The sequence below is a fragment of the Humulus lupulus genome, chromosome 2 (assembly GCF_963169125.1).
Source record: "Humulus lupulus chromosome 2, drHumLupu1.1, whole genome shotgun sequence".
Classification (NCBI taxonomy): Eukaryota; Viridiplantae; Streptophyta; class Magnoliopsida; order Rosales; family Cannabaceae; genus Humulus; species Humulus lupulus.
Window position 1 is genome coordinate 202,459,139 of NC_084794.1, and position 11,160 is coordinate 202,470,298.

Genomic DNA, 11,160 nt, shown 5'->3' on the forward strand with positions numbered 1-11,160 from the left:
AATTAAACCTTATGATGAAATTAATATTTCTAAACTATAGGCTAAACATACAAAATCCATAACTATCTCTATGAGTTTTCAAATAATTCACGGCTTGAACCAATATCCACGAAAACCAAAATACTACAGCATAAGATACTATTATCTAACTAAGTAAAATTCTGAAGCACTACATTCTAATAAGAAAATAGCCCTCATGCATATTTAATACACCTAAACATGCATATTTAATCATATTATCATATAACTCACATAATTACATAATTATACACATATATATCACATCAACACATAATTTCTATATTTTGTCATCATAACCTCCTAATCAAGGCCCTAAACCTCATTAGTTAATTTAAGACGTTACACCTACACTCACACGCCACTCCCTTACTCTCTCTACACACATAATATTTTCATAATGTTACAATTCCTTACCACTTAATTTTCTCATTTTCTCTTTTTTTTAAACAAATAAATATATTATGCATGGAGAATTAACGCATGCTCATCATGTATACCATGCACATGCACACTCACAAGTACTCTAGGCCATCACTACTAAGCATACACCTCTATACACACAATCAAATCTCTATAACTCACAAAATAAAATGATTAAATAAAACAATTAACTAATTTAATTTACATAATTTATACCAAATAATTCAAACAAATAATAATAAATTTCTAATACTTAATGATTTAATAATTAAATAAGGTACACAAATTATTTAAATAAAAAACAATTGTGCAGTACAAAGTTGGTGTAGCCACACAACACATGCCTATACTCATAAATAAATTACACTTATACACATGCTAAAATAACTAAGATAAACAAATATATAAAAAAATTAACAAGTGAACTTACAAATCACTAAGAACAAGGTTATACATATAGTTGGCCAATTTGTACATCTCAAGGGACACGGATGCACCCATCCTGAAAGGCCCTACCACAACCCCATAGATAAGCAAAATTTCTAGTAACCTTCAGCACCCCACAGATTCGCCTCAGTCGATTTAGAAAGCGTGGTATTGGTTGGAATAAGAGAATTATTTCTCACAGCAGTCAAATCAAACACTTCAGGCACCTTTTCAAGGTTGTAAGCAGAAAATTCCTTGTCTTGGGCATTACTCCTTCATTTCCACCGTTTGCGTTGCCTTTACAATCTACATTTTCTTTTAGTTGAGAATTGTCCCTCATCATGCATAACTCCCTTGATACAATACCCTTAATAGTATCAGGTAGAGCAACAATCAATGCAATCAGTACTTCCATTTGATAACCAAATTTGGTAACCTTATCCAGCAACCTTGTGCTCGAGAAACTCCCACTCGCTTTTCCACTTGGCCTAGGAAAAAGCCCATCAACAATTCTAGCCTGAAATGTAAATATAATTTTTCTTATTGGTTCTGTAAATGCAATATCAACATGGCATATTAAAATTAAATAAAAAATGTATATCTACATGGAATTACCTCTTTTCAACCACTATAGCCACAGTTGTTCATAAGATAAGTCTTCAGCATTTTTGCCTCTTCATCTGTCCAGAATTGGATTGGTGAAACGGATCAGTCCACATACATTCTGGGAGCTTCGAGGTGATGCATATAGAAAAGCTATCATAACACAATGTAAATATATAGTAAGTATCAATTGAATCCCATAAAAGTAGTAAAATGCAACAAAAAAAAAATAATAACACACTTGATTCCTAACATGGAAGAAAGTCGTGCATCCAATTAGGTGGACCAACTGGCTAGCTTGGTACTTTCCAATAGACTTCATAAGCTCCCCAAATCTGTAGGTGGCTCAGTTGTGGGAAGTAACTCTACTCACATCATACACAACATTAACATATCCTGTACGCAGTTGATTCCCAGATCCTGACACCAATACACTTCCTACAATGAGCAGGATCATACCAAATAAAAAATAATTGTCTGCTTCCTTGTGGTTCACTCGATAACGTTCTAAATCCAACATTTCAACTCGTTGCTTCTTACTAAGCAACCTAGACTTAAACTCTGACTGCGGAACCTTCTCATTAGCTTTGATCACATCACCTCCGTTAGGTATATCCATCACCGACTGAAATATCTTCCCAGATATCGGCAACTATTTCCCATATATATTTAGGCATCTCTTAGTGACATCTACACTATCCACTAACCACTACGCTGAAGGATTGTAGATGTTAGGGAAATCTTCGCTCAAAAATGATCTAAATCCTGCCGCTCTGACCATTGATTTATGTTCCTCAGACATGATGCACACAATTCAACTCACCCTACCAAATGAGCATCTAGTCACAATTTCCCCTTTATGTTCATGATCTCATCAAGAATCTACCTCTACCCCATCATCTTCCTCTTCAAAATCATCTTCCGTTTTCTCATCACTGGAAGACTTGTCCGAATTCGATAGTGGCACTTGCTGTCTCTTCTTAGACTTGTTGGTTGAAGCACTATTCAAACATTCTTTCCATTTCTCAGCAAGATCCTTTTGCATCTAATTGCATTTTAAAATAAAAACACAAAAATTAATACATTAAAAATAGGACATAAACGATATACCCCAATACAACAGTTCAACTAAGTCATGGCATACCAAACGATATACCCCAATACTTGGCACGAGGCGATACAACAGTTCCTCATTTTCTGTGACCTATAGTTGTCCACACAACACAAAAACACACTAAATAAATTGAACACAATATTCATACCAATGCAAAAAAAAAAATACTTGAAATAGAATAAAAAAACATAACTGATCATGTTGTGAAATGCTCAGTGCCAAGAACAACACAAACAAAAACAGAGAGAGATCACAGCATTAAAACTTGATCTCAAAATATGTAAATCAAGACAAAAATATGGACAAACTTAAACAATCATAAAACAGTAAAGAAGAGTAGAGATTACGTGGTTCGAACAAGGATAACAAAGTGTTATCTTGCCTACTCCACGGCCAGAAACAGCCCTTAGGGCCTTGAGAACTTTATTCCAGAATCAACCAAGATATTACACCAAAACTGAATCTGTCTTTGACAGATTTGAATACACAAAAGAAGCTGTGCTTCTATTACAAAAAGCTCACATGGGAGGATTAGATCAGACACACTAATCTCTCCTTACAACCCTCAAAGTTTCTCTCTCAAAACTTTTCTTCTCTCTAAACAGTGGTGTTTTAACTCTCTCTAAAACTTGGTTGTTGCTCACGTCTAACTTGATAAGAAAATAGGAAGCTATTTATAGACATAGCTTAAGTTTTGATGTCCAAGACTGTCATAACAGAATGTTAGTTAATTCTATTATGACATTATCCACAAAGTCATGACCGAGCTAGGAATAAGGTGAGCTCATAAATGGATTAGTCAAAATGTGAAGCCAAACACAACAGATCAATATTGAATTTCCACTAAATATTAAATGACAAAGTCTAGACATTTAATTTGGTTCAGCCCAAATGCAATTAAAAATATTAAATAACAAAGTATACACATTTAATTTAGTTATGCCTTATCTAATGGCATGCTACCACTCTTCCCTTTAAGAGTCCAATATATAATAAATCAGTTACATGTTATAGCATCTAATTTAAGATGCACCAAATAAATCACCAAACAAGCTAATTTAAGTTCATATTAAATAATAGTATTTATCACAAAACAAATAATGAACAATTATGTATGTAAAAAACGTCTTGTCTTTTTGACATGGTCAATTTTGTTCTCTCTGTAAGTAAAGTGTAACTTTGTCCATTTGTTCCTTATGGCTTCTTCAAGCACTAATAAAGGTTTGGAAGATGACTTTGCGGGTATTGTTTTGGAAGATGAGGAGGTGGGAGGATTGTCACTGGCGGCAGAGGAGGAAGACGATGGGTTCGACGTGCGTTGGTGTCTCGTGGGTCGTTTTCTTAATGCAGGGATTATCGATGTTCAAGAAATGCAACACATGATGGCTTTTCTGTGGAAGCCAGGTAAAGGAATCTATGTAATGGAATTAGGCAAAAACCTATTTCTTTTTCAATTTTATCATGAGATTGATATCCAAAGAGTTATTGTTGGGAGTCCTTGGACCTATGAGCGTAAACAACTTATCTTCCATCGTCTGAGGGTGGGGGATAATCCACGAATGATGGTCCTTAATAAACTGGATTTATGGGTTCAATTGTTTGACATCCAACATGGGTTCCGTTCTTTCTTTGTCGTGCAGAGTATTGGGAACTATATTGGAACATTTGTTGAATCCGATATTAATAATTTTTCTGGGGTTTGGCGTGAGTATTTGAGAGCTAGAGTTACTGTGGAAATTGATAAACCATTAAAACGAAGGATGAAGATCCGGAGGATCGAAAGCAGCGATTGGTTCTGGGTAAATTTTAAGTACGAGTCGGTCCCAACATTCTGTTTCATATGTGGGATTATTGGCCACTCTGAGCGGTTTTGTGGGAAGCTCTTTGATACTCCTTTAGACGAAATTGAGAAACCATATGGGGTCTTCATGAAGGCTGCCCCTCGTCGACAGAAGAACCTTATTGGCTACAATGGTTGCGGTCGGGAAGGGTGGAAAAAACAGGTGATCTCAGTGGCGGTAGTCTTTCGGGCAGTGGTTCCGATACGGTGGGTGACGGTTCAGGGAGGGCTCCGATGAGTCCTACAGCGGGAAGTTTAAACGTTATGAGTAGTGGAGGAGATCGTGGGAATCAAGAAACCGTTCTGGTGAAAAAACATAGCCCTGATTTTGTGGATGATAATGTGGAGAATATCCCTATGATTATGGACAGCTCAGAGGATAACGTGATTGGGGGATCGAATCTCCAATTGACTGTGATGGAATTAAAGAGGAAACGGATGGCTAATGCAGAGCCCATTGGTAGACCTTCTTCGTTGGATTGTAGTATTCCTCTAAACAAGTCAATGGACAATGTTGTTTCGGGTACTGATCTTTCAAAAAACTTGAGCAAGGCGGGCCTTGGCGACCAGGCCTGCCAGGGATTATGACTACACTAAGTTGGAATTGCCGTGGGCTTGGGAACCCACGGGCTCTACAATTCCTTGCGGATTTAGTTATCCATAAGAAGCCCAGATTTATCTTTTTATGTGAAACATTTTGTAATAAAGACACTGTGGAAAGGGCCCGAATTAAATTGGGCTATGAGGGTTTGATTTCTGTGGATGCCCAAGGTCATAGTGGTGGGTTGGCTATGATGTGGAAAGAGAAGGATGAGGCTGAGTTAATTGATTTTTCTACAAGGCATATCTCTATTCTCACTCGCGTGCCTGGTTTGCCAGCATGGAAACTTGTAGGAATGTATGGAGAAGCAAAGAGGAGCCTGCGTTCTCACACTTGGCAGCTAATACGAGTTTGTTTGGAGGATAGTCGATGGTCGTGGATTGCTATAGGCGACATGAACAATGATACTAGCCAGAATGACAAACAAGGTGGACGGCCATATCCTCACAGTCTTATCCAAGGCTTCAACCAGGTTATTTCGGACTGCAATTTAGTTGATCTTGAGTTGAGTGGCTATCCTTTTACTTGGGAAAAAGGTCGTGGTACCCCTGGTTGGATAGAGGTTCGATTGGATAGAGCTTTAGCTTCTCAGTCTTGGGCCGATGTGTTCTTATCTGCTAGGCTGTTTAATCTTGATTTTTCTTCTTCGGACCATTGCCCAATTTTATTAGAACCTGTTATAAAACATACTTTTGTTGGAACTAAGAGTTTTCGTTTTGAGAATGCTTGGTTGCGAGAACCGGTTTGTACCCAAATTGTGAAGGATTGCTGGGCTATCGATGCAAGTATTCAAGGGAAAATTCGCCATTGTGGTGAAGTTCTTGCTGTCTAGGGAAAGGAAGTCACTGGAAATTTTAAAAGTAAAATTGCTAATTGCAAATCTAGCTTGAAGCGTCTCAAAGGGAGGAAGGATGAAGATGGATTGAGGCAGTATGAAGAGACTGAGAAAGAGCTTTTTGAGATGCTGACCAAGCGTGAAGTGTTCTGGAAACAAAGATCTAAACAGTTGTGGCTCAAAGAAGGGGATCAGAATAGTAAGTACTTTCATGCCTCTGCGAGTACTAGGAAACAACATAACACAATTCATAAGTTACAAGACGAACAGGGTCGGTGGTTTGATTGGGATTCGGGGTTGAAAGAGCTTATGGTCCGCTACTTCTCTGTTTTGTTTTCGGCCTCTGCTACGGATTGCTCTAATGTTGTTAACTGTATTGAGCACTCTGTTACCACTGATATGAACACAGAGTTGTTGAGTCCAGTTTCTGAGGAAGAGGTGCGCCTTTCTCTGTTTCAGATGCACCCTGATAAGTCCCCAGGTCCAGATGGGATGACCCCGGGCTTCTACCAAAAGTGTTGGTCCTTGGTAGGTACTGATGTTGTTAAACTAGTGCAACGCTTCTTTCAAACAGCCGAAGTCCCTAGCGGTTTAAATGATACGAACTTGATTTTGATCCCTAAGAAGAAGACCCCGATCACTATGGGAGATTTGAGGCCTATTTCTCTTTGCAATGTGGTTTTTAAAGTAATTTCTAAAGTTCTTGCAAATAGACTGAAGAAGGTGCTGGATACTATTGTCTCGGCTTCTCAAAGTGCATTTATCCCGGGTCGTTTGATTACAGATAATATTATGGTTTCATTTGAGATCATGCACTATCTCAAAAGAAAGAGCACTGGAAAAGTTGGTCAGATGGCGTTGAAGCTCGACATGAGCAAGGCTTATGATAGGATTGAGTGGCCTTTTTTGGAAGCTATGTTATTGAAATTGGGTTTTGATCGATGGTGGGTCAGACTGATCATGAGTTCAGTTACATCGGTGAAGTATTGGATTCAGGCCGGAGGTTGTTCAGTGGGACCTATTATTCCTACTCGAGGGATTCGGCAAGGGGATCCATTATCCCCCTATCTTTTTATTCTTTGTGCCGAAGGTTTATCTGGCCTTATTAATAATTTTGTTCATAGACAATTGATTCATGGGTGTCGAGTTGCTAGAGGTGCACCCAGCATATCCCATATGTTTTTCGCGGATGATAGCTATTTGTACTGTCGTGCGTTGGAGGACGAAGCTATTCAGGTCTTGAGTCTCCTCAAGTGTTTTGAACGTGCTTCAGGCCAGAAGATCAATCTCTCTAAATTCTCTATTTTTTTTCAGCAAAAACACCAAGGGGAATGTTAAAATTCGGCTATGTTCCATCTTGGGTATGAGGGAGGCCGATGCCCACTGTCTATATTTGGGACTGCCTAACACGATGAGTCGCTCTAAGTCTGCTGTGCTTGGCTTTCTCAAGGATAAATTGAGGAAAAGGATAGAAAATTGGAATGGGAGATATTTATCTTGGGCAGGGAAAGAAATACTTATAAAAATAGTAGCTCAAGCGATTCCGAATTATGCTATGAGTGTTTTCTTGTTGCCTAAAGGAATGTGTCATGAGTCGGAGCAGCTAATGTGTAATTACTATTGGAGGTCAAATTCCAAACAAAGTAGGGGAATAAATTGGATGAGATGGGATCGTTTATGTGAACCAAAAATATTTGGAGGACTTGGCTTTCGACGGTTACATGATTTTAATATTGCTCTGTTAGGGAAGCAAGGGTGGAGACTCTACGTTCGGAAGGACTCGTTGGTCAGCTGTGTGTTTAAGGCTCGTTACTATCCTAAAGGCTCTTTCCTTGGAGCGGATTTGGGAAATAATCCTAGTTTCATCTGGAAAAGTATCCATGCAGCTCAAGAACTGATTCAGAAGGGTGGTACAATGGCTGTTGGTTCAGGAGATAACATTAGTATTCTGGGAGATCCTTGGCTCCCGGATAGTGCTCAACCGTTTGTTCTGTCTACTCATTCGGGGTTACAGGGGAGGTTTGTTAACAGCTTGATGAAGACTGAGCAAAAAGCTTGGGATGAAGATGTAATCAAAGACATGTTCACAGTACACGAACACAATTTAATTCTGAATATCCCCTTGTTTGATTCTATTATGGAAGACTGTTGGCAATGGAAGGGTGAACACTCGGGTATCTACTCAGTCAAGAGTGCCTATCGCATTACTCAGGAGTTGAAAGGGGTTGTTCATAGAGATAACAATTCTGGTTTCTGGAGGGACTTATGGAATCTAAAAATTCCACCCAAAGTGAAGGACCTTATTTGGAGGGCTGCTTCAAACTGCCTCCCAACTCGGTTCCAATTTGGCTGTCGCAAGATAACGCTCCCTTCTTCTTTATGTCCAAGATGTTCGCGATATGTGGAAACCATTCCCCACTGTCTGGTGGGCTGCTCTTTCGCCATGGCTTGCTGGCGTCTTGCTGGTCTACTAGTTGCTGCAATAGGGGACATCTCGTTTGGTGGGTGGCTGCAAGAGCGTTTTAAAGATTGGGGGGACGATATGAGGAATAAGGCGGCTATGGTGTGCTGGGCATTATGGCAGGTTAGAAATGAGAAAGTCTGGAAGGGTTCAAATAGATCTGTGACAGATGTTATTGCATTGGCTAGAGGTAATTTTGATCAATGAAGATATGCTCATGATAGAACTTTCATTCCCTCTCTGTTACTGCTACATCCAGGGGAAGGGGCTGAGCATTGGTCCGCACCAGAAGCAGACAAGGTCAAAATCAACGTTGATGCTGCTATCTTTCCTGATCTAAATAAGTTTGGTTATGGTTGGGTGGTTAGGGATGCCTCTGCTACTCTCCTCAAAGCTCATACAGTTAGCAAAGTTGGGAATATTGATCCTACTCTAGCTGAGGCGATTGGTGTAAGGGAGGTTCTGAGTTGGATTAAAGACACTGGCCAATCTGATGTAGTTGTCGAGACTGACAGTTTAGTCACAGTTCAGGCGTGCAGAAATGAGGTTAAGATGCATTCCATGTTTGGTTTCTGTATTGATGAGTGCAGGGCACTAGTCTCTAGTTTACATAATGTTTCTTTATGTTTTGTTAAGCGATCTGCTAATCATGTTGCTCACAATTTGGCTCGAGCCTCATGTTTGAATGCTGGTTGTAGTTATTCGTTAGCTTCGGCGCCGAATAATTTGATTGATGTAATTTTGCTTGATATGGCTTAATGAAATTGCCGATTTACCATTCAAAAAAAAATAATGAACAATTATGTCAAATTGTCAACAATATATTTTCGTCAAAATGACTAACTAAATCCGATAACTAAAATATTCACAAAACTTAAATGCTACACTGAATAAATCGGCCAACTGAAAAAAAAATTATTATCTAAAAAAAATGATACAAAAAAATGTTTCTGGACTCGTAATACTTAACCCAAAAAACCAGAAAAAAAAAATAGTACACACACTGAAAAAAAAATTAAGATAAACTAAAGGAAGACAAATATCACTATGCCAACAAACATGGGTTGAATAAAACACATTATAAAGATGTGCCTTTTCCTTAAAAAAAGAAAAGAAAAAAAAAAACATATTAATCAACATACAAGATTATTCATACAAAAATGACAACATGGAAAGGAAAAAATTTCAAAATTAGAAGCCAAAACCATAAGATTAGAACTATCACCATGAAATATCATTAAAAAAAAGAATTATCACCATAAAAAAAATCTCCAAAAAACAAATTACAAGATAATATTTTTCTAACAAAATAGAAAAGAAAAAAAAAACAACTTGCCAAAAACCGTACCTGAGTATTAAAGAAAAATGGTAAATATAGCTTCTTTATGTTTTGAATGCAGCCTTGCCTCCTTGCATGAAACGAAAATGGTGGAAGTAGAAAATGAGAGTGAAGGGGTTTTATGTATGCAAAAATGTTTGAGATTTTGTTAAGGGTGAAGGAGAATGGTAACTAGCACTCTCTCTCTCCATAAAAAACACTAAAAAACTTTTTCTCTACCCCTACGACATGGCCTGCGACTATCAAATCACTGACAACTTATTTTTATGTTTCGAAGCAAGCTCCCTAGTCATTGATACAGTCTACGACCACGATTACATATGAGTTACTCACGTGAGTCGTCGGATGATTTGTAATGTAATCAATGGTTGAGATTACAAAACGAAACACATTTCGCTTCTGTACCGGGCGGGACTAAATCAGAGTCCTATATATACATCACTATAAAAGTTATGCATATATGTATATATATATAAGCAACATATAACGCGGTTTTTCGTGAATAGTTAATAAACAAAATAACAAGTTTGAATTAGTGCTTGATAGTAAACCGAAATAAGAAAATTACTCTCAAGAATACTGGTCTTTTTACATGTTTTAGTGGTTAAAATCCACCTAGTCCACGAGTTTATATTATTACTGTTTTTCTCTCTCTATTTTGACAGAGTCTTAGTATTACAGAATCACGGTTCCCCTCCCAATCTAATATTCTCAACATTTATAGAGAAGCTCCTTTGACAGATTTAGGTAACCGCGTAAGTTAATCACGAATTTGCATATATATTACATTCATTGTAAGATAATCTCATTTATATTAAAATATGATTTGATCATGAAATAAATAGATTCCTAATATCTAGGACATTAAATATCACATGCTGGTAATAGACGATCGTATAAATCATCCGAGTCTTCAGGGATCCGCGGTCACGCCATATCCTCAATCTATCATGAGCTGAATACACCGTTGAACTCGTATCATGGAGGTCATGCCTGCTAAATATTCCAAGCTCGCGCTTTTCAATATATGTATCCCTAGCTCGGACAATCAGCACGAGAATTGTGCCGTCAACGTAAGAATACTTGGACTTATAAGCTATTCCTTCCATGCAGTCATCTGCCAGCTATATACGATCTGAGTAAAAGACTCGTGCTAAAATTAGGGTACACATATATAAAAGTGTGGGTGAAGCAAAATCTTTTGCACAAGTTATTTTGTCATTTTGTTACTATTCATTGGTGAAGTTATTTTCACATTTTGTGTCTAATATCAAGATATAATTAACAATAATGTATTTTCAAATATACATAATGCGTATTTTTTTTAAAATGTATAATTGATTAAACATAATGCATATCTATATGTAATACTATTTATTATAATTAAATTTATCACTTAATATGCATGTCATAATTTTATTATTTAAAAAATATTATAAATCATTAAATTATGCTCATCATAAATTCTATTTAATATAATTAAATTTATAAAATAATATA

At 37.4% G+C, this 11,160-nt stretch overlaps 1 long non-coding RNA gene across 4 annotated transcripts; it reads right to left on the reverse strand.

Annotated features, from left to right (window-relative positions):
• Window positions 1-684: 684 nt before the first annotated feature.
• Window positions 685-10,018, reverse strand: LOC133818888 (uncharacterized). Of its 4 annotated transcripts, none has more exons than XR_009886153.1 (5): window positions 9,670-10,018; window positions 2,615-2,674; window positions 1,712-2,515; window positions 1,483-1,623; window positions 685-1,384 (listed from the first exon to the last, which is right to left on the reverse strand). It is a non-coding gene; the product is annotated as an uncharacterized LOC133818888 (long non-coding RNA). The 4 variants fall into 4 exon arrangements; XR_009886152.1 differs by lacking the exon at window positions 9,670-10,018 and adding an exon at window positions 8,982-9,644; XR_009886151.1 differs by lacking the exon at window positions 9,670-10,018 and adding an exon at window positions 2,932-3,318.
• Between the last annotated feature and the right edge of the window lie 1,142 nt (window positions 10,019-11,160).